The 25,450-nt window shown below is 40.1% G+C and overlaps 1 protein-coding gene across 2 annotated transcripts in view; it reads right to left on the bottom strand.

Annotated features, from left to right (window-relative positions):
* Positions 1–21,099, bottom strand: part of LOC147314478 (leucine-rich repeat and fibronectin type III domain-containing protein 1-like protein) — a 194,423-nt gene extending 173,324 nt beyond the window's left edge. For both annotated transcript variants that reach the window (XM_086261431.1, XM_086261430.1), the window contains exon 1: positions 19,702–21,099. The gene's annotated coding sequence lies outside the window, so the exon portion shown is untranslated. The remainder of the gene's footprint in view (positions 1–19,701) is intronic.
* Positions 21,100–25,450: the final 4,351 nt, after the last annotated feature.

Consider the following 25,450-nt stretch of genomic DNA (forward strand, 5'->3'; position numbering starts at 1 on the left):
CAGTCACATGATGGCCATTAACCAATGATCGCCCTTGACGGCAGAGCGCACTGGTTACGAGCCGGGAACGAGCTCACAAAGAGCACCCGGAGCTGTAGGAGAAACACAAATTAACTCAGAGACAGACTGATGCGACAAAAACCAGTAAGTAGGTGTACAGCGTACACTGTTGTCCATAGCACACAGGAGTTATGTACACGTTGGTAAGTTGTCTTGTGTCAACTGACGAAACAAACGAGCGTGCTGTGTGTGTAACAGCGTGACAAACATTACCTGTCCTTTTATTAACTGCACAAGTAGTGCTGGTCATAGCTGCTGGCTACCTGTGTCAGGCTGTCATGGGTCTGTAGCTCTGTCACCGTTTTAGTGAACATATTTAGTTTTTAAGTAAGTTACAGGGCTTTTCCTGCTTTTCAGGAGGGCTTATATTTCACTAAAAACTTTCTAATATGCATGTCCACATAATTATGGATTATTATAATTATGATATTTAAACACACACTGTATTTTAAAGAACATACATTAAGAATCAGATTATATTAGATTTATATTTTAAATAAGAGAAAATGTTGATTTTACAGCAGTAAAATTATTGTATCTCTACAGTTTACAGTTTTTTCTGATTGCGTAAGCACATTTTTTGTAACTATTGGCTAATTTTGCAAAACTCTACACACAAATAAGAAAACCTGTCACCCAATAATCAAAACATTGTAGTTCTCTTGCAAAAGCAAACACAGCTGGATTAACTCTTCACACCTTCGTAAAAATGGTGTTTCCGTATCAAACAGTACACACAAGCCATCATCTACTAAGCACACAATGCGCCAACTGCACACTGATGGTATGAATACAAAACACATCTGGCTTTTGCTTTCTCTGTGCACAAGGTAGGCTATGTCAGTTTGAGCTACTTCTGTCATAGATCCATAAGCATAGAGGGATCCAAACTTCAAGTACTGGTGTTTATTCACACACATCAAAACAAACACAAGTGTTTATTTCCAAGTATAGGATTATTTGCAATCGCTATAATGACTATATGGGTTACTTGGTCTGCAGTGAACATGCTTTCTCTGCCCCCAGCATCTGGTCATCTAGCAATTCTGTAAAGTAACAATTTCAGTATTTTTACATCAATGGTATTGGTGTGTTTCTCATTGGCATATGGCAGTGCTACAAATCTTTGTGCGAAGTGACTGTACTAACCGATTCTCATTTCAAGATGTCCTTATGATACTTGCTACAGTGTAGCGGCTCGAGTTAGGCTGGACCCGTTGGCCAGCTACCCTCAGGGTCATTCCACGGTTGATTACATGGTCCACTATTGTAGCTCTGATGTCATCAGCAATTCTATTTCTTACTCTTCCTACCCTTCCTCTTCCCCCTCCTCATCTTCCTCTCCCCCCTCCTCGTCTTCCTCTTGCTCCTCCTTGTCCTTGTTGTCCTCTTCATCCTACTTCTTCACCTCCACGTCCTCTTCCTCGGCCTCCTCTACTTCTCACTCTTTCTGCTCCCTCCATTGTACTCCGCACACACAGCTTACCTGTAATATAGTGCTTAGGCTGATTGCAAAGTGAACTAATTATCTAAAAAAGTTTTCACATGTGAAAGTGTGCCAGACAGTTGGCAAATTAGTGTTAATGATAGCCATACATGTGTATACTTTTGCTAGGAGTGTGTTGGAAATTTGGTAATTGAGTGTTGTGCAGTGAATTGTGCCTACAGTTTTGCAAAGTGTGTGTTACAAAATTGCAAACTGAGTGCAAAGCAGTTTTTGTGCTTTTAGTTTTGCAAACTCAGTGAGTGGTTTTGCTATAAGTCTGAATAGTTTTAGAGATTGTGCTACAGGAATCACAGTTAGGGTTTAAGCATTCAGAAAAAACTGTAAAAATGTAATAAGCTTTGCCCCTGCACAGAGTGGATAGTGAAACAAATGGAATCATCATAAATACATTATTTCATATTCATTACTTTTTTCCCCTCACTGCTTTATTATTGTAGCTCTAATAATAAATAATAAGGGAAGGATTCTGGATCAGCACCATGATGGAAACTTGTGGCCATAGTATATACAGTATTCTGAAGTGTTCTGAAGAAGGTCTAAAATGTCACTGTGTGTGTGTGCATGTGTGTGTTTTATGTGTATAGACTTTTTAAATTATTACTCGTGATATAACATTGTCCAGACATGCCTGGTAAGGACATGAGGAGGAAACAGTAACAAAAGGAGCTGTGTGAGGCTGCTAAAGGCAGTGGATCCCTCAGCAGCTGGATTACAAAGAGCACAGGTAACATTAACACATGTACCAGTTGTTGGAGAGGTATTCCAGTATAAAAATAATAATAAGCACAACTGGAATGTTTTGCTTCTATAACATTTTTCTGTCATCATTTTATTATAGATTAAGTGCAGGAGTTGTTAAGTGTGGATAATTAAATAATAGTTTATTGCAATAGCAAATTGTGCTTTGTTCTCAGATGGACAGCAAGTGGAGAGTGATAGATGAGATGAGGAGATGAAGGAGGAAGACAACAAGGCCACCTTGCAACAGTGATGTAGTATGATGCAATCCCATATTAGATTCTTGATGAATGTGTTGTTATTCAGCCTGGTTCAATGTGCCCCTTTTTAACTTTGAGCACCCGCCCCTTTAAACGTCTCTGCACGGCCCTGCTAGCAGGTGTGTTTGTCAGTCTGCACTTGATGCAAACTGGACGACAATATTCACATATGATGTCAGAGCGATTTGCTACAATACAATCATAAAAAATTAGATGGTGGCGATAGTTTAGATTAAAACGGAGACAGAGTTCAAAGACAGGTTTGATCTACTGATTACTGAGTGTTCATGTAATAAGATAGTAATTATTAAACCATACCCAGTGTCTTAGCCAATGTGATCCCATGATAATATGACCTCGGATTCAACTTCTAAATACATATAAAAAAATTAAACATGAAAGTGTAACAGCTTTAAAAAAAAAAAACAAGTAGAAGATATAAAACTGTATCTTCTTTATAAAGAAAATCACAGTGAAAGGCAAAAAAACATGTTTGCTTCAACTTTTCAGCTGTATGTCTCCATTTTTGTGGTGGATCGACACCTCATTTAACTGCAAGCGCAAGTTCCCCACTTTCACTGTAAATAAAATAAAGAGTGAGAGAATAAAAGATCCAAACCTTGGTTCAGAGTGACAATAAGCTCCTGTGATCATTTAAAACCCTGGGGACTGAAATCAGAGAAAAGTCACTATAAAGAAGATTTCATACACACAGTTTCTGTGATCTTGAGCAGTGCAGTTTATGTCCATGGATCTTATTCCTCAAAGCTCCAAGACAGTTCAGTCTATGTGGACTTTCAACTTTTCTGTTTAGTTAACAATGCATGTCTTCAACTACAACGCTGCGGTATTTTAATTTTTTTTTTATATTTTATAAATAATCACAGGAATCTTTAAAACCAGTCTAAGAGAAAGGGAATTCACTCTGGAGGTCACACTTTCATCTTAAGTTTTTTTTTTAAACCACTTGACAGGAAAAGCGTGTTCACTATACATCTGAGCTTTTATTCAATTAATCAGTCTTAGACTAAGCTGGTCGGCCATAATCCTTAAGATTTTGTTTATTAAAAAACAGTTGAGGTTTTTTTTAGTACAATTTGTTCACATTTTATCAGCAACGGATTTCAGTGGATTTGCATTCCAAGTACCCCACGATGCTGTAGTTCTTTTTTAAATTGCTGACTTAAAGGCATTTATACCAATAATGCATCCATTGGACATGTCATACACAAATTATGCGTTGTGCATGCCATGTATTTGTCTTCTTTTATCAAATGTGGTTCATTTAAGGTTAAAGGTTAAATTTGAGAAAAGATCATGGTTTTGTCTTTAAGAGCACAGTTTTCTTGTTTGCAAGGATGACTATTTCATGTTTTGCAACCTTATCAGTTACTGAAGTCTCTATAAAGTCAAAGGAATAAAAAAGAAACATTTGAATACTGTACAAAAACAAACAAAGAACAAAAAAACTGACATTAATGTAATCGGATGCTCTTGGGTAAAATTCCACTCAGGATAAACCCACACATTTTACCTCATTTATTTACCTTACATTACCTTGTTCAGTGAGTTGCTAAGTTCTAATTAGCAATACGCATTTGTTCATGAGCTGATCCATTTAACATATACTATGTGGTAGGAATGTGGTTTCTAAAGAGGACATGAGGGACAGCTATTAGGTGGGCATGTGCATTTTAAATCAACACACCAACACTGCCTCTTCTTACTGAGATGAAGATGCACCTTATGTTGAAATCTTAGTTCCTGCACCATGGCCATTTAAAATACCCTAATATTACTGTCCTCCAGATGCTGTCCTCTTTCCTGAATCATTTCAGGATAGACTGACTGAACGACTTTGCATGCCCCCCCAAAATACTGATAAACATTCTGTCATTTTCTCCTCTAGTACTTTTTACTTTTCCTAGACTGCCCTCGAATATCACTAAAACTTTAAAGTATTCACCGTGATTTTAACTTCCCAGATTATCCGCTTCATGATTCATTGTGGTGACTCTTTAAATAAATAACATGAACTGAAGATAACGAGCCTAAAGTAAAGAAGAAACTCCAGAGAGCACAGTGCACACAGCATGGGAAAAGAAAATCAGTTACAACAGAACTGACATACCATTTAATAGTAATATTATAAGTGATTTAAATAATAAATTGTGTATTGTTTTTTACCATTAAGTCTCAGTATTGCTGTAATCCTCACAATAGAGTGGGCTGGCAAGTGTACAAGCCAATACCAATACCAGATAAGACTGATGAATCTGGAGTATGAATAATCCAGATTTATCACAGTATTTTCATGGGAAAGAATAGAGACAACACCCTATAACTTTATTGTAACAGCTGCCAGCTCAATGAGTTGGCTGCAAAGCAGAACAGCTGGGACAAGGGCATCTACAGCTGTCACACACTCGACTCACACACACAGACTCACACAGTTTCAAACCTGTAAAGGCTTGCACCATTAAACCGAAGCTATAAATGTCCCGTGAGCACCGATGATACTCACCCTGAACTAGAACACTAATGTTGGGAAATCTGCATAAATCAGACCAATCAGGGTTTGTTTTTGTTTTTTTGCAAAATGCCATTCGTAAAGGCCAACATCTTGGCTTAACAATCCTTCCATTTTGCTTTTGTTGAGTAATTTGTACTTCACTACAAAGTGATTTATGGAGTATATAGCACAACAGCAGCAAATAGCTCCCAGATGAAGATAGCTTGATCTAACTGAGGGCAAGCAGAGGGGAAGGGCTCGTCCAGGTGTTTAGCCACATGCTGGTCTAGTGAACCAGCTGGTTATTATAGGCATTATCCATCAGAACTGAACCATCATCCATCAGAACCAAGGCTTCTGTCACAACCAAAACCTAACATTATTTCCCTGTACAAATACCTATGGAGTCAGCGATACACTGAGGTGATACTTCTTTGTTGAATCATCATGAAAGGAGCTCTTTGTCACATTTATTTACATAAATGGAATTTGAAGAGAAAGTCTACTGAGCCATTTAACAGGCAGTGATGAATTTTTAAAAATGCAAATAAACCAAAAGAACCCTATAAAATGTTACACAATAATGTTAACTCAACAATAGGTATTCATTATCATAGATATTTAGTATTTTTAGGGTACATTTGTGGTACATTTTGTGTTTGGCTTCTTCTAGCTTCCATCAGTGGTTCCCCACCTCATGATGCAGTGTCAGCTGTTTACCACATTAGCTCCTGCTTGTGCTCTCGCACACAGGCACCAGCACAAGCCACTGTCAATCAAACCAACACTCAGCGTGCAGCAGGAGCTTCACAGGCACCTTTAAAGTGGAGAAAGAGGTGGGGATGGTAAGCCTGAACCGAATGTAGAATAAGAGGTTAACCATATGCGTATATATAAGTTGTGTTTTGCTGCATGTCTACATGTAAACACATGGAAAGATTTTCGTGTTAACCTGCACCTGCAGACAGTTTATGTCATGTACACATACATATTCAAAAGAAATCTAATGCACATTCTGCTCTTGTATAAATTAAAAATCTCTTAGATGCTGAGAGCAAAAAGACTTTGCACATATATTTTAAAAAGCAAATGTAGGATGGCTTTATATTGCAAGGGGTGGCAGGAAGGGCAGTACAGTACTATAACAGTTAACACTGTCAAGAGGGTCATAGGTTCAAACCCACCAGCTGGCTGGATCCCCTCTCTATGTATCGTCTGCATGTTAACCTTGTGGCTGTTTTTTCTGGCTGCAACAGCTTCCTCCCACAGTCCACAGTAGGATCAGATTAACGCTAGAATTTCAAACTGAATGCCAATACACAAAATAATACCGTGTCAACTACTATTTACATGTTCAGCTGCTAGTGAGCAGGTTAGGTTTTTAAAAGGACCGTAGGAGTGAACAGTTGTCTCTCTGTGTTGCTCCGGCAAACTAAGGTGTACCTCTCCTGACCTAGCACATTGTGCTCCCACTCCAGGAACTGGATAAGCAGATAAGGAAAACTGATGGATGGACGAGGTCTCGGTAACATATTTGGGATCCCTCCCCATTTGTCTGCTAACAGTTGGTTCTGGCTTCTTGGTTTAGGAGCCAGTAAGCAGAGAACAGAAGGACTATTACCTTAAAAAATGGCATACAGCAATGTAATTTGGACCTCACTAGTTATCCAGCTTGATCACTGACCTCTCTTTTGTTCTTTAAGGTCACCTAGCAGTTTTGTTTTGTAGCCTTTGTTGATGTCATTATCCTGTTTGTTTATTTATTTATTTAGGTTCATAATAATCTTGTTTACTTTTTCTCATGTGCGATGCCCCGACCTCGCGCCCAGTTCATAACACTATACATAAATGAAGTGTCTCATTACCAGCTTCACGCATTATCTGATGCTTTACTGATCTAAAGAATTTCCGCAGTGTTCTTTTCAATCTATTTATAATGTTCACATACGAACACACTGAGCACTTACAAAGTACTCTGCCTTTCAGAGGGAGCTAAAAATGCAATTTCTGATTAGCACTGCCAAGCTTTCCAGAAAGCAACAGTGAGATAATTCCCACAGTGTGTCATGAGGGAATTGTAACTAGCTAAGCATACAATACAGTGACTGCACAGTCAATACTGCGAATGTGAAGTCAGAGAGCAACAGTGTTGAACAGACATTCAAAATGCAGTGCAAGGACATTTTGATCAGACTAAGAGTCAGATTATAAAGTGGTCCAGATTAAAGCTATGCTTCCAGCACCGCTAAACAATTATTATTTTATTTAAGTTTCTTAGTTCATTAACATACTTTGCACAAGCTAGAACTATTGCTGAGCTTTATAAGCTTCCTGTCCTTAAGAGTGCCATTATCTACAGAAGATTGCCCTCTAAAGTCTCTAATTATTCCTCGAACTATGTTGCAGAGTATCGGGTTCATGGTGCGCCAAGTGAACCATTTCAACCCAGCAGGGTCTGTCCTTTTAGCTTGCGTTAATAAACACCCACTCTGTGAACTGCTGAGTGGGCTCAGCATCAAGGCTGAGGGGTAAAACTTTTGTTTTTAGCTGCTGCTTCAAAAACCCATGACCAGGTGTTTCTCCTGAGTTCAGGTGTAGCTAAAATGACTTCAGGATGGCAAACTGTTTATCTGTTGTTTGCCACAGATAATGCAACAACAACAAGCCCACATCACATCCTATGGTAAATATTCACTGTCATTAAGATCACAATGAGAAGGTTTATGTATTTAAACAACAGCTCATGATGTTTTCTTTTGCACCTACATATTTGTGCAATTTCAGTGTTTTAACAAGCATAATCAGGGGACTGTCTATCAGATAACACGTAAAAGCATTTGACTGCCTAGTTTTTTTTATTTTTTATTTTAGCCTGTTTTAGATGCTTTCGAAATCTAAAACAGGCTTCAGAAAGTATGAACTTTAGACAGAGACACAAAGATACTCCAGCACTTCAAAACGTGTAAGAATAATTATACCTTGTGTAGTGATAACCCTTCAAACTGGGAGGTTAAGGAAATTCTCTCAGCCTCTCATCCTTCCAACAAGAATTGATTAGCAAGGTCAATTTTATATTTATTTTTTGTTTATTTTTCACAGTACATGCAAAGTCTTAGTAACGTGACTCCAACTGCTGGTGTTACAATGTAACATGAACAATTTATACAGCAAACTATATAACTGCAATAAAAAACACACAAACAGAACAAAAACGAAAGAAAACAACAAAAGAAAACAAAAACATCAGTAACGCATTAGCTCATCTGGCTCATGATATGTCACAGGCTATTATAATGTGTGAAGTACAGAAAGAAAGTGATAGGTTTTCTTGGCTGTATTGCACAAACTAATGTGAATTAAAATCCACTGAGAAGTCAAATCGGTTTGTAAACAGTCATCTCTGGGAAAAAACAGTCTTGTTTCACTAAAATCTGACAAATCCTCTATGGGAAGCAGCAATTTTTGTAAAAATGGAAAAGTGCCCGTAATATAACAACCAATATGACCTTGACTGTGAACACAATTTGGGTGAAGACCCTTTAGGTGATCATCGTGTGCAAGCTGCACAAATATTTGACCAATAGCCTTGGAGGACTAGCAATTCTGGTCAGTTGTGAAGGGACGGACACTTCGCCTTTACATAACCTCATCATTCCTAAAAAAGAAAAATAACTGTGGGAACCCATTAAATAAAGCTATCTTACAGGCTATATTTTCAACCCCAGCCAATCAAACATGTCTTTCAAACTGCATCAGATTTCCTGTTTTTACCTTCTGTGCGCTGCACTGTTTCATGTTCATTTACTATGAAAAACCGCCTGCAGCACTGAGTATAGAGAAGTGAATGTAAGCAACAACTGATAAGCAGCAACAAAGTGATAGATCATTCTGTCACAGTAATTTGAAACTCCAGCTGCAGATCTCTACATTATCACTTCAACGCTTGCCCATAAACAAACACATACTACCACAACCGTGCCCCTGCTGTCACCAAAAGTAAAGAAAGTTGATCACAGCGGAAGAGAAATATATAGCGGAAGAAAGACAAATTACAAAAAAAAAAAAAATGGATGCACGCAAGTGACAGGTAGATGAAGGAAAACCAAGTGGTGAAAAATGCGTGAGTGAGAGGAAAACAGTGAGCGGAGTGAGAAGTGGATAGAGATAGAGTGGAGCATCCATCCATCATGCAGTGCTGCTTCTGTCAGACACAAGTAATAGATGTAGAGATATAGAGGAGAGAGCTGACACTCCTCTTCAATCTATCTCCCCTCACTATCTGGGTTAGCTTGTCAGGTCTGCACTGTCACCCTGACCAGGACGTGACATGCGAACACATGCCAACAGACAGAAAGACCCACATTTATACGGAGAACATCTGTTTTAAAGAAAAATGAAGTGAGTTGGGGAAACATTTTTTCTAAATCAATTATCCATTTTCAGCTCCTAAATAATTCACATAACATTATGCAACTTAATATTAATAAAGTTTGAATACAAAAAACTGGTAATCTAGTTTATGTAATGTAAAAAGCAAATCAATGCAGTAAGCATGATGTCATTACTGTGAGCATTGCTAAGAAATATTTGTTCATCCGTCAATACGTCAACAAAATTCAACTTTCAGTTCAAATGCTTCTTTAAATGATTTATATTTATTATTTAGTATTCAAACGACTCCAGTGCAGTTTGCATGCTGTTAAATGTTAAACGCATAAAGGATGCACTCACAGTAAAAGCCTTTCATTAAAAACAACTGATCAATACTGTAATTGCAAAGCAACAACATATGTCTTTAGTAATGGCAAGTGTGTTTAACTGCAGTTTGCAGCTCATTTAAAAATTCTGCTTTTTTATATATATATTTTTTTCATGACTTAATCTGGAGCTCTGTTTAATTTCAGCGAGCTAACCATCTCCACTATAGTCGTGGCCATAAGCAAGATTTGTCCAATGTGATTTTTGCAAACGCCCTGTTATACACATAATTAATGGAAGCACCAGTGGGACAATGGGAATATATTAATATTTTAATGCAATATGTTGTCTACATATCTAAATATGACCAGATGTATTTTTGTGGCTTCAATATAGCTGTAAAATCTTAGCTGATTTATTTATTTATGTATTTATTTTTAACAAATCAACTTTTATCTCTCAATTCCAGGCTCCTTTTACAGCAAATGTCTTACCAATACAGGAATACAGATTATGGAATTGTCACTGTTTGATGCTGAGTATCTCCAGATATCCAAAGCAAAGGTATTGTATGGGAATTGGAAATAACTGGACAAATCATTCTACAGGCAAAAAGATTGCTGATGCACACCAGTATATAAGAGACAAAGGCAAGGCAAGGTGGGTCAAAGGATGATAAAAATAGATCCCCATATTATTCTTGACAAAAGAGGTATTCATAGCTACTACAACCTATTTAGGCCGATGTTCTGTACATTATGTTAGATGGAGGGTATGGAAGAAGGTTAACATTTTCTACACTGACACAATTGATTTACATGGTCACAATAAATCAGCAAAAATAGCCCATGTTGTACCTGCTGTAGACAAAGTTAGAAAACTGACTGTGGTTTAGCTGAGCAATATTGTATACCACTGCCTGCCTGCTCAACACAGCACCATTCTAATACCATGCTGCTTGGCATTCAGCACACAGCTCCCTCTTGCTCTCCCTCTCTTTCTCCTGGCACCATCCCCCCCCCCCCCTTCTCTTCACCTCTCTCTCTTTTCAGCAGCATCTCTCTCCTGTTCCTCCCTGGTGAGGTGGGATGGCGCCACTGAACCAGCATCTGTTGCCATGCGCATGTACAGAGACACGAGCGCACACGCACAGACTGTGTAGACATTTAAACCCCTGCCGTAGTGGACAGCATGTCACTGTGTTGAATACATCAAAAAGACATAAAACTATAAAACAGCACGATGCCATATCGCAGTCTTAACACCTACAGCTTTATTGCAAAATATTCATTATTTTTTTCCATCTCCTCGTCTCTCCCTAAGTTTCTGTCATTCTTCTTCCGTTACTTTTTTTAAACTTTTTTTTTTATTTCATTCTCGTTTGTCTTCTTTATGCAAACAAAGAATTTGGTCTTAACTTACCTGCCTCACTGAATAAAGGTCAACTCCTGCACATAATCCAGTTGGATTCAACAATGTAAACATTACAAAAACCACTACATGTGTTTTCCTTGCACCCTATAGATGTATACATTGCTTCCCCACAGTGATGAAACAGATTTTCCGTGGTCTCTAAAACTCAGTGAGTTTCTCTGTGTGAGTTCCATTTATTTTCTGCTGACTTTTTCACACAGAGGCATCAATCAGTTGGTCTTACACTCCTCCAGAATTTACACTTCTCTTCAGGTTCATTTTTCAATCTGACATTGACAGAAGGAGAGGATTTTATATGATGCCAAAAAATAAATGGGTTTATTGTTCCAAGTTACTGTATTTTGAGCAGGGTTTTGATTGCTTTTCTAGCTAATCATAAATTGATAAATTATGAGAATGAAAAGTCGGACTCACACTAATGGAGCACTATTGTCATTCAGTATTCATCACTTCTGTAATGTATCGTATGATTTTATTAATAGAGACAGTACCTGATTGTGCTGCTGTAAAAATACACAAGACTGAGACAGATTCTTGTCCACGCTTCTGAAAACCTCGATCCACTCCTTCCTCGCCAAATCAAGCTTTCCGTTTTCCAGCTTGGACTCAGCATGGTTCAATAAACTGTAAACATGATCAAGAACCCTGCATTGTCAGCTGGCAGAAGCAGCAGTGTTATGGCTTTTTTTTATAGTCGCATGTCTCCCATCAATCACCCACCTCTGGTGCTCTCAATCTGAAAGAAGGACCCACCTGTTTGATTATCTGAATTATAATCACCTGAATTATTGTACAGTACACATTTGACTACTGTGGTTAAAAGTAATGGCATAATAGAAGCATTTACAACCCAAATAAATCAGAGCAATCATGAAGGGACACAAGTCTCTGTCCCTCCACTATGTAGGAAATATTTGCCTCAGAACTGTTTACACACAACATGCAAATCCACTGTCTTTACTAAAGCCATTTCAAAGTCTGTTATTTACATTTTTCAGAAATACGCTTAATGGCTATCTTGCAGAGATATAGATCAGATGATTTGCTGTACAGATGAAATTCTCTACAGCAGGAAATTGTGGTGAAAGTTAAGTACAAGTGAAGCAATGTTGCCTAAAAATTGATACATAACTAAATAAGATAACATAAAATAGTTTTGAGAGGGATTTTTTTTTGTTCTAAAATACATTTAATTAATATGTCATACGCATACACAATCACCAAGGAGCTGAACGCTGTTTATGCATCAGATTGTGGAGCCAACCATGCAAGACCCAGTGCATAGCAACAGATTGGATTCAAATTGCATTAAAGAACATGATATATTAGGCACACAGCACGACAAATATAACATAATATATAACATCATTAATTCAGTGAGCTGTAAAGATGCTGAATTTTCTAGCAAGAGCAAAACCACCACTAAGCACAAAACTGTCCAAGGTGGACTTAAAAGAGAGCGTGGTTCTGTCCAAAATCCTTGTCATGCAGTAATCTCTACAGCCTTTGTGGCATAGAGGACTACATAGTGAGTTATTTGCAAAATTGCATAATTGAAACTCATCAAATGAATCAGCAAAACAAATTAATACTGACAAACATTCCTCTAGTAAAACCAAAAATTAAAAGTTAGTAAATCCAATACTCGTAGTACTACTCACATAGGAGTTGATAAGCATACAGCCACATTACACATAGCAGTTGTAATATTTCACTTTCTGTACACTTGATTATCTGAGGCCGGCATAATGGTAAGCAATGTCTTGCCAGTCGCTTGGATAGAGATCAGTTGTAAACTACTTTTCATCACACAGTACAAGAAAAAGCAAAATGACTGTGTACGCTACTACCCAGTGGTAGTACATAGAGTAGGTAGTGATTTTGGACCAAGTCCATGTGTGGCCAAGACTTTTTGTTGGTTCCCTACACACATGAATGGGATTAAAAAATCAGACAGATCACGTAGGCTTTCCAAATCTTCTTAAGCCTAATGGATCCCATTCTCTGATACAAGAGTCGTTTTGTGAAGCTCTTTACTGCTTTACACCTATTTCTTTACCAAATACTTTGTGTAGGAAATACCTCTTTTATGCTAGTGCGAATCGTCTAATAAAGTGGTAAATTAAAATTTTGTCGTTCACTGTGGAAATCCCCACACAGCTATATCCCTGGTGCTTTGTCAACATGTCTCCTTGTTGCTGTATCGATAGCTGACAACCAGGTAAGACTCAGTTGTGTAATTTTTTTTTTTTTCAAAATGTAGTACCATTGTAGGGACATCTCAATACCCTATGACATAGGCAGCCATCACGCTTTCCTCTGTCTTTAACTTTAACCAAATTCAATTCAATTCAGGTTTATTTATAGAGCACCAATTCACAAGAACAGTTGCCTTCTGGTGCTTTATACTGAGACCCTATAAAATTCTGTGGTTGGGGCAGCTATGGTATTAGGTTTATATTTACCATTTTTAGCATCTGTATACTGAGGACTGGGGTGTGATGAAACAGATGTTATACTGAAACACCGTAATGACCAATAAAATTATTACTTTTACTTTATGAAATTAAATCCAATGAACCTGTGGTCTGTCATTTATTTCTCGCTTTCAGCAATGAGTTTGGTCTCCACTGCACTTAACGAACAAAGGCATTTGCATGTATTCTGATTTTCTGACTCACAAATGGGTAAAGGTGTTTTTTTCAAAATACCCAAAACAAAACAGTTAAATTGGTTTTCCACTCGTGAAAACAAAAAGCTTTTCTCACATGAATAAATATATTAATATTCAGAGCAGTGTCATGGATTCTCTGACTTCAGAGTGCAAATTGGTCTGTTTATGATCATTAAACCATCCATTTTTTTAACCAACCAACAACATCATTCATGGACTCAGAGCATCTGCTTTTGGGAAGATAACCTATAGTAATAAATATACATTCATCCACATATATCTCCAGTAATTCCAGGACACAATAGTTTATATTTTTAACTGCTTCAGGTGAAAATATTTCATATTTATATTTCATGTCATATTTTCATAAAACTGTGCTTCTTGCCATTAAGAAATGAAAATAAAACATGGCTTTCATCCAATTTTAGTTTTTCTTAACCGCCCGAATGAACTCTCCTGTTGTTGGCAAGCACAGAATTTAGATGTTTCCTGTAGTTAGTCACCCGTTTTACACATATGACGGGAGGGATTTTGGCTCACTCCTCTTTACAGAAACTCTTGGCTGCTGCTTGGCAACTTGAAGCTTCAGATTTTCTATATGATTGAGATCTAGAGGCTGATTAGGCCACTCCATGATGTGAATGTGCATTTTCTTTAGCCACTCCTTTATTGCCTTTGCAGTTTGTTTCAGTGTTATTTTATTGTTCTTATTCTGCCATTGTTTTACTAAGTGTTTTATCCTATTGTAAAGTGTCCTTGGGTGACTTGAAAGGCGCTCATAAATAAAATTTATTATTATTATTATTATTCTGGCTGAGGGAAGGAGGTTCCCATCTAAGATGTTGGCCACTCACTCTAGTGAAGTCGTCTTTTATGTTCAGCAGAAAAATAGCCCCAAAGCATAATGTTCCCACCTCCATGCATCACCATGTACCCCAACCAGAAGCCTTGGACGAACCTTGATGTTCGTCTCCTCCTGAAGGCCCGCTACACTGCCTTTAGGTCAGGAGATGCACACGCCTACAGCACAGCCAGGGCTAATCTAAAGAAGGGCATCAAAAGAGCCAAACACCATTACAAAAAGAAGGTAGAAGAACACTTCTCCAACTCCAACCCCCGACGCATGTGGCAAGGACTCCAGACCATTACAGACTATAGGACCACCAAACCCTCCCCCGCATCCTCTGATGTCTCCTTCCTCAACGAGCTCAACAACTTTTATGCTTGTTTTGAGCGAGGGAACCACACAACCACAACAGACATGACGCCAGACCACCAACCTCTGACTCTCTCCCCCACCGATGTAGGAGCGGTGATGAGCAGGATCAATGTCCACAAGGCTGCAGATCCTGATGGCATGTTCTCAGAGCGTGTTCTGGGGAGCTTGCAGGAGTATTCAATCTGTCCTTGGCCCACACTGTGGTACCGGCCTGCTTCAAATCCACCTCCATCGTCCCGATACCCAAAAACTCCAACCCATCTAGCCTCAATGACTACCGCCCAGTAGCACTCACCCCCATCATCATTAAGTGCTTAGAGCAGCTGGTCCTAGCACACTTCAAATCCTGTCTCCCCCCCACCCTGGACCCCCACCAATTCGCATACTGCAGGAGCACAGAGGATGCAGTCTCCATCGCACTGCACTCTGTCCTCTCACACCTGGACAACAACAACACCTATGCCAGAATGCTGTTTATAGACTTCAGTTCAGCATTCAATACAATCCACCCCTCACAACTCATCAGGAAACTGACAGACCTGGGCATCAGTTCTCTCATCTGCAAATGGTTACTGGACTTCCTGACCAACCACCCCCAACATGTCCGGCTGGATAACAGCTGCTCATCTACAATCACAATGAACACGGGTGTACCACAAGGCTGTGTGATGAGCCCTTTCCTCTACTCCCTCTTCACCCACGACTGCAGACCTGCTGATGGTTCCAACACCATCATTAAGTTTGCAGATGACACCACAGTGATTGTCCTCATCAGTGACAATGATGAGGCCGCCTACAGGGAGGAGGTAGATCGTCTGGCTGAGTGGTGCGACACAAACAACCTGCTGCTTAACACCGAGAAGACCAAGGAGCTCATCGTGGACTACAGGAGGAATGCTGACCCACATCCACCCATCCACATTAAGGGGACGGCTGTGGAGCGTGTGAGCAGCTTCAAGTTCCTGGGAGTCCACATCTCCGAGGATCTCATCTGGACGACCAACTGCTCCAAGCTGGTCAAGAAGGCTCACCAGCGCCTCTTCTTCTTGAGGACTCTGAGGAAGAACCACCTGTCCTCAGACATCCTGGTGAACTTCTATCATCGCTGCACCATCGAGAGCATCCTGACCAACTGTATAACAGTCTGGTACGGGAACTGCTCTGCCTCGGACCGGAAGGCGTTGCAGAGGGTCGTGAAAACTGCCCAGCGCATCGCCGGAGCACCACTTCCTGCCATAAAGGACATCTACAGGAAGCGGTGTCTGAAAAGGGCTGGGAAAATCATCAAAGACCCCAGTCACCCATCACATGGACTCTTCACCCTCCTGCCCTCTGGGAGGCGCTACAGGAGCCTCCGGACTAAGACCACCAGGTACCGGAACAGCTTCTTCCCCACAGCTGTCAGACTCCTGAACTCTGCCTCCTGACATCTGACCCACGTTAAAGTCATGGACTGAACATACACACACCCACAACCACCTACACACACACACACACAATGGACAACTGTACCCTCAAACACACAATAATAACATGGACTGAACCACCACTCACAACCACTAGCATTTTATATAGCCTCTGTAGAAATTATCCACATATCTCACTTGTCTTAACTGCACTACTGTATAGCTCTGTGTAAATAATCATTCTGTACATACGATAATTTTTAATCCTACAACTGTTTATAACCTGCATAGTTCACATTTCTGTATAACTGTATATCTCAGATTTCTGTATAGTTTTTTATTTCATATTTATATCCTGTTCATAGCCTGTACATAGCTTGTACTCACTACAGCCTGTACATACTTATAGTTATAGAATATTCATAACATACTTCATACCGTGTACATTATAACATACCATAATAGACCCATTTCTGTAATATACTTACATATCTATATTATTGCTAATATATATTGTAATATATCTATATCATGGCTAAAGCACTTCTGGATGGATGCAAACTGCATTTCGTTGTCCTGTACCTGTGCATGTGCAATGACAATAAAGTTGAATTCTATTCTATTCTATTCTATTCTATAACTGTTGGAACAGTGTTCTTTGGATCATACTCAGCATTTCTTGTCCTCCAAACACAGTGACTCAAGTTGAAGCCAAAGCCAGCTTGATTTTGGTTTGATCTGACTGCAGTACTTTCTCCCAAATCATTTAGATGTTCACTGGCAAACTTAAGACAAGCCTGTACATGTGCCTTCTCAGCAGGGTGCTCTTGTGGACACTGCAAGATTTCAATTGATTACGCTGTGGTGTGCTACCAGTGGTGTTCTCAGTGACTGTTGTCCCAACTGTATTCAAATCACAAACAACCTGTGTAGTTTTGGTCTGGTCCATCACCTTTCTCATTATCATCCTCATCCCATGAAGCAAGATCTTGCATGGGGCTCTACACCTAGGGAAAGTACGGTTCATTCTATATTTCTTTCATTTCTGAATAAGCGCACCAGCAGTCGTAACCTTCTCACCAGGCTTCTTGCTGATGGACTTGTAGCCCGTTCCAGTTTTGTGCAGATCTACAATTTTGTCCCTGATGTCCTTTGATGGCTCTTTGGTCTTGCACATGATGGTGGAGAGGTTGGATTTAAAGAAATTGATTCTGTGGACACATGCACTTTTTGTATAATGAATTGAGCTCATGACTATGTGCAGTTGACTAACTATGCAAGCCAGAATTCTGGCTAGGTTGTAGGGATTCAAATATTACTTCTCTTAATGGCATGCAGATCAATTTATAACTTTTATGCAATGTGTTGTTGTTTTTTCTGGGGTTTTAGTTGACATCCTGTCTCTCTCCATTCAAATGAAACTGCCATAAAAACTAGAAACTCTTCATTTCTTTCTAAGTAAGCAAACTTACAAATTCACCAGGGGATCAGCTAAGTCCCCTCACTGTACACGAGTTTTAACTCCTATTATACAAAAGGATGAATGAAGAGTATGTTTGTGTTAGTTTGTGGAAAAAAGTCAGCTTTAAGTTTTTTTGGTTTATACTTGCCATGTTTAAGGCTTAAAAGTTTAATCTCAACAAAATCTTTGTTCTCTACTAGAATTTTACTGCTGCAGTCTAAAGTGGGTCATGATCAGTGGTACAGTATGCTGACAGCAAGTGCTCTTCATGATTCCATTAACTTCCAACTGTGTAATACTGATCATATGCATAAAGAACTTCACTGTGATCTGAAAGGCATTAAAATATCATCATCAATTGAATCTTTCAAAATATTCTGCCTAGACAGCAATTTGAGCTACATTCAAACACGCTGCACTAACACGAGCCAGGAAGAATGACACAACATAGGCAGGAAAGATTGAATTATCAGAACAAAAAAAGGCTTCAGCTAAGCCACAGGTATACACATTCCAATGAAGACAGGAAAACCAGAAAAGCCCTCCCTGCAAATGTTGTATATTCTTGCATGTGTGTTTACATGTGTTTTAAGGTGGCTTAGAGCCATTGCAAAACCCAATCAAAATGCAAATGAAGCAGTTAGGGATAGGAAGAATTTACCAGGTAAAGAGGAGCTGATGAGCTGACACAGCAACTTAAATTATTGGCTTCGTAAATCTATCCTTCCTGCCTTTTTTTTTTAATGGTTTCTCCTCCTGTCTTTATATCTTTCTGTCTCCATGGTGCAGCAATGGCAGTTGCGCAGCAATCCATTGGATAATACCACATAGTGTCTCCAGCATAGATTGATGGAGTGTTCTACACTTGGCCTCCATCTTTTTAGAGCTTTCTTGAGCTCTAGCTTTCCTCACTCCTCTTGCACAGCGTCTTGATCCTTCTCCCCACCTGCACCAGTAAGCTAACCCCTCCTCACCTCACCAACTCCCCCCTCATTCTATTTGATTCCATTACTTTCACCCTTCCCCTTATATTCTCTCTACTCACCTTTCCAGCAGAACCCTCTCTCTGGCCATTATGCCCTGCCTTCTCCCCCTCCCTATCACAGAGCCCATCTCCCCTTCCTGCTGCTTCTCTGTATTCCACCTCAGCACCCTCTCTTCTGCCCTCTTCCCCTATCAGATCCCTTTAAGCCCCTCCTGTCTCACTTCTCTCCCTGTTTGTTCTCGTCTCCACAACGGTTTGGTTATTCAGTTCTGCCTTTCTTTCACAACCAAGTCACCCTTTCCCTCTTTAAACTCTCAGACTTCTCTTTTCACCCCATGTCCTGCCACGGTCTCTTAACATATCTCCTTATCTGTTTGACACATGTTACTTCACACTTTACCCCTCAGCAACATCATCCCTTCTCGTCTCACCGTCTCTCTTTTCCTCCTGTGTTTAATCTGGAGAGAGGATATCACCATCTCTGAATCGTAGGGGAGAAAAAAACCCACCAGCGCCATTATCTTCCCATCTGCCATCTCTTCTGTCTCTCTGTCTGTGTACTCAACTCGGCTCTTCTAAAATTACAAACCAACCTCTAAAAAGCGATGCGGCATTTAAAAAAACAAACAAACAAAAAAACAAAAAAAAACGAGAACATGCAGACGGGGGAAGGTGGTTGAGGGAACGGGGAGAGAAAATGGTGCGATAATCGGACAGAGGGGAAAAGTAGATAGACACTATCATACCTGCGCGTCTGCCTCTCCTCCTGTTGTTGAGGCTATGTCTCCTCTGGTTATTTGCTCCCTTTTCAAGCCAGGTGAAGAACTCGAAAGAAAATACTAAATAATCCCCTTTCTGATCGGAATAATTTTCAAGCCCAATAAGAAAATATATCCACTTTTTTATGTTGTTGTCTGACACCGCGCAAGGCTAACCGCGCTGCGGGGCTGCTGGAGGGGAGACGGGGCAAGGCAAGCGTTTCAATTTAGTTCCCGTTGAGTTTGCATCAAAAGCCCTTTACGGGTGCAAGGCCGGTCGCAGTCTATAACCTACAGCTATCCACTGTCCGCTAGTGATCCGCTGGGACAGGACTGTAAGAGAGAGGGGGGAAACGCCGTTAAACCGGCGCACCGCTGCGTTGAGCGCTCATTTGGACTCCATACGAGCTCCCCCCTGTTTCTGTTTAGACTCCGTTAATCGGTCATTTGAAGGAAAATACACAAACGCTGGAGGTTAGTATCGCTGGGTTCCCGTGTCTAAAGAGTGGAGGAAAAGCGATGTGTAGTAAAGGAAACCACGCTGGACTCATTTGCCGGTCTCCCCTATGGGTGATCTCCGCTTCCCCATTCAGCAGCTGCCTCTGCTGTCCTAAGGTCCAATCTTACTCCTTCGCAGCTCTTCGTGTTTCATCTGTAGACGCCTGAAACAAAAATCCTGTCAGGGTAATGATGGGTAGGTGTTATCCGTCCCAAGGTCTTCCACAGGTAAAAAATAAATAAATAAACAAAATAGGTGCACGAATTTGTAACTCTTCTCTCCACCCCCCAAAAACAGAAACTATAAAATCACATAGCTCAGTGAAACCGCTGCTCCCCTTTTTCCTCTACACAAGTGACTTTGTCTTGACCTCTCTCTGCTCTCGGCGTTGTTGTCTGTGAGGAAAAACACAGGACCACACCGCGGGCAGCCGGAGGATGGTGGACGAGGCGTTATAGGTCAAAGAATAAGGTGAGCTTCAGATGGAAGGAGAAACAAATTTCGCAGCGAAAGAAAATCCCACATTTAACGTCCTTTAGCTCATTTTAAAAACCCGCTCTGATCCGCTACGATGAGCAGTCCCTCCTGCAGTTACTTTCACACTGTGCGGCGGTTTTTCCCGGGAGGCGATACGCCCACCAGCCCCGCTCCTATCTGTCTCCTTCCCTCCGTATCTGTGTCCTGCTCTGTCTACTGACAAGTCGCTGCTCCGGGATTACAAGCTGGTGATAACAGATGGATGCCTTATGACGACGGTGGGTGATGCCATCGCCTGGACCTCAGCCTGCAGTAGCTGAAGTTTAGGGTCTGTCAGGACACACAGTAGACAGCCACACTGTCAATAGGTTCTCAACGTGTGGAGCAGGGACTTGAAGAGGACCACGTGAATGCAGTTCCAGCTGCAAAGCAGGAAAAAGCTTACATTTTATCAGTTGTTATTAAAGGTAGGCTATCTGCTCATGTTCTGGAATGCACTACTGTTGACAATAAAAATCACTGCCAGTAGTCTTGGTTCAAGCCAGTACATATGCACAAACACTGCTCACTTATATCTGCATATCGCTGTTTGACCCTAAGCATAGCTCAGGTGCAGCTGCTCTAGGTTGCCAGTGGAGGCAAGAGAGATGAGATGCACAGCTCTTGTCTTTAGTCAGGAACCTCCATGTGATGGGAATGACTGGCTTTACTTTCATCATATGTGATGTCAAAGGCTTTATGCCTGATAAATACTTGTAATTACCACTAGGAGGAAGAGAGGAGCAGACACTGAATTATGAAACATAAATAATATTAAACGGGTTATGTTAATAAAATTAAATATCACATTCATCAAAGTCTTTCCGTTAGGTGTCCCGGATACTGCGGATTAAGAGCTGTGGTGATGAATGTTACCATTAGAGATGGCTGAAACAGCAAGCGCAGCGGCAGATTAGTGTGCTCACTTTCCAGATTCTGCAGGATTTCATAGATTAAAAATGTGAGTGTTCTACAATTATCTGATTAGCAAGAGGGATAAATTATATGGTGCGTTATTGGCAGTACACCAAACAGTTCAAGGTTGCGGTTGCTAGTGGTGGTGGGGCCGGGAGGACAGGGGATAATAAAGAGATAAAGAGAATAACAGAGGAAGGCAGAAATAAACAGATTTAGAGAATGGGCAGAGATCAGACAGGGGTCAGGAAAAATGAAAACTCTTAACAGTTTGTTTCATCTTTAACCTCTGCTGAAGTACTGAGCAATATAAGCTAAAGGCTAGTGTTATAAAATCAAATAAATATGTGCATTTTTGAGAGAGATTGGCTAAAAGGAAGTAAAAGGGGAGGTGTAGAGGCTTTGTAAGTGTATATAAGGGAACTATATACAGTAGTAAAAGTAACTCCTGGTGGCATTTAAAAGCAAAATGTGATGAGAATTTAATAAGCCTACAGCAGTATTGCCTTGGCTACTGGTTAGAGACTCTTTTTTTTCCAGATGCTTCTTTCTTTATCAATGTTTTAATTAGACCGGGTGTCCCCAGGGTTTAAACAGCATTAGCAAATTTTGGAATCCTCAAATGAAGAATTATCACTGACCTAAAGGATCCTGTCAAGTTGCATTAGTGAGTTGTATAAATACTGGTGAATAAACTAGTAAACCAAACAACTTTTCACATACAGATCGAGCCGTGATGCTGAGTGAGAGTGAACAAAAAGCGAGAAAGAACGAAAGAAAGAAAGAGTGGGCAGAGGGTGAAAGAGATACAAGAGACAGAGGAGTGCTCATTGTAGAATTCTGTGAATCGTCGCTGCCTTCAGAAAAGCCACAAGGATTGCACATGCAGGGCATCACTTGGTCAGTGTCCTCCAATAACAAACCTCCAATTATTTTATCAAATTTTTCACAAAGTTAGACTAAAATAACCTTTAGTTGTCACGACTGCACAAAGCCCCGAAATGTCAAAGCAGCTGGTTGTAGACACTCATTGAGTCAAACCAAACTGTTACAAAAGCATCTGCACGGACCAGATTTTAACAAAGGAAAGGACAAATATGGAGAGAGTAACACAATCCTGACGCAAACTCTGGCAACATGTTCATCCTTAAATAGAGAGTAGGCCTACACGATGGCAAGCCACCAGAGGAGTGTGACTAACAAACCCTAAGGAAGGAAATTGTTGGAAAAATTCAGACTCAAAGAACAAAGAACTGGAGGGCAAGCCATGGCCAGACTTCTCTCAAGAAAATGCATAATTAACTCTTATTTCCAACGCAGTTTGAAAATCACAGATGTTTACTTCCTCTAATTCTAATCATTACACTTGTTTTTCTCAAAAATATGAACAAAACATTCCAAGAGTTACACTCCCTCCTGCTCTGTTGCCACAAATTAAACATATCTACAGTGCACAGTTTTGTTAGCTGAGCAAAACTGAGGATAAACCAATTTAACAAGTTCAATTTTTAGTCTTTTCTCTTTTTTAAAATTATTGTAAAGCGACATAGCTTTGGGGATGTGGCTGTATGGACAGAACCAGTCATTTAACACCAAGCGTCTCTGGGAAATTGAGGTAGGCATGTTTTATGATATGAAAAAGGTTTTGCAGCTCCAACTATAAAAAGCATGAAAAGCTCACAGCATAAAAAGGCATACCCGATTTAAATGTAGCCAATCTCCTCTTTAAAGTAATCTCCTTGTGCACCTTTGCTAATTTGAGATTAGCCCCCTGGAAGTCCTGTTCTGATAACTTCCATGTGTGTATCTCCAATAAAACAGGATCTCCTCCACTTTATCGAAACAACCCACCAACTTGAATTTTACTTTGAGATACAGGACAAAGTTTAACTGTGGTACTGTATGAGTATAAGTATGTGATGACATATATGAGGACAGCAAGACAGTGTCGAGGTGTCCTTAGTAGCAACAGATGGATTAAAGGTGAGGGTGGGATTACATCAGGGATTAGCTCTGAGCCCCTTTTTGTTTGCAGTGGTGATGGACAGGTTGAAAGATAAGGTTGGGCAGGTATATCCGTGAACTATGATGTTTGCACGGGCATTGTGATCTGTAGTAAAAGTAGGGAGAAGGTGGAAGAGAGTCTGGAAAGGTGGAGGAATGCACTGGAGAGATGAGGAATGAAAGTCAAAAGAAGCGAGACCGAATACAGATGTGTGACTGAAAAGGGGACATGTGTAGCAGTGAAGATGCAGGGAGCAGAGGTAGTGAAGGTCAACCTGAGGTCAACCATCCAAAGCAATGAACAGTGCAGAAGGTAAATGGAGAAGAGAGTGCAGGCAGGGTGCTATCTGAAAATAGCAGCAGATCTGCTAAAAGTTCAGAAGTGCGCCGAGAGACAAGCCTGAGGGGGAGATTGCCCAAAGCTGAACCAGGTGAGGTTTTTGCTTTTTATGGGCAGAGGTGCAAAAGTTCATTTACTAAATCCCAGAAAGTTGACCTTATTCATCTGGAAGTAGGAATCATTAGAATGAACAGAATCAACTTTCAACAAATCAACTTTCTGGAATTTTCTTACCTGGATTATTGAGCATTCACCAAGGGTTAATGTACTAAAACAAAAATGACAAATGTTTTGAGTTTGCTAAGTTTATGTTTAGCCTATGTGTTGTGACAAAGAGGCCCACAATTACTACTTATATTATGATTATTGATTGCTAATTTTAACTTTTATTTATTTATTTATTTTTAAATGCCACCACGTTATTGTAAATCAATGTTTTACATAGTTATACTATCCCTTGCTGCTTTGTGGGAAATTTTTACTGTGTTTTTACACCACTGTGGCAACTTGCTGTGTTTCACAACAGTAAAGCCTGTGAAACTGAGATAGAGTTGAGATAAACACAAGAAGAAGTAGAGACAGTGTAATAGAGGAAGGAGGAAGGGAGGGAAGGAGATAAAGAGAGACGGAAAAGCCTCCAACCAATTCAGCACCACGGACAGTGCTGCAGCGGGATTCAGCTGCACAAGGCCGGAACAAGCTTTATCCTCATAGAGAAAAGCCAAAAGCTCTACTCAACACGGTCTGATCTCTCTCACTCCAACTCTTCCGCTCTCTTACACACACACTTATCCTTGTATTTCTCTTGCTCTGTCCTCTCTTAGACGCATACTGATGCGCATGCACTTGCAAACACACACACATACTGTACAGTGTGTTTTTACTCTTTGTGGATCAACATCCCGAAGTAGTCGACAATATGTCAAGCACGTGTGTGTGTGTTTATGTAAAATTCGATGCTCAGCGTGGTAAGCACTTTTTTTCCTCCATCATTAGTCACCAAATTTAGAAACGAGGCACAAGTATGAGACGGGTTCAAAAGGACACAAGTGCATTTGGACTTAGTGGCAGTAGGGAAAGGAAGAAGTGTGGAAATAAAGAAAGTTAGTGTGAGCTAAATAGATCTGGGGTAGCAAAGAAGATAACAACAGGGTATGCGACTCCTTTGTACATTATTATTGGTGTACGGTGCATATGTCATTACCCCCAGCTCTTCCCATACTGGTACTTGAACAGCACCCTTTGCCTCTATTTACTCCCCTTGCATCAGTTTTTGATATACACAGTGAAATCTGAAATAGGAGAGTCTGGAAAATTTCAACTTAGCATTATGAAAGTGGAGGTGGAGTGGGTGGCATAAACTGCTTGACTGATTTAGGTTAAAATATAGCCTGTTGCACTATTTGCAAGACATCAGAAGAAAAACTTCTTCTTCATTTTGTACAAGTGTTTGGAGACATTAA

The sequence above is a fragment of the Aulonocara sp. 'chitande type north' Nkhata Bay genome, linkage group LG14 (genome assembly GCF_057382095.1).
Source record: "Aulonocara sp. 'chitande type north' Nkhata Bay isolate Kocher_YH1m ecotype deep benthic linkage group LG14, A_spYH_male_GT1.1, whole genome shotgun sequence".
In the NCBI taxonomy this organism is placed as follows: Eukaryota; Metazoa; Chordata; class Actinopteri; order Cichliformes; family Cichlidae; genus Aulonocara; species Aulonocara sp. 'chitande type north' Nkhata Bay.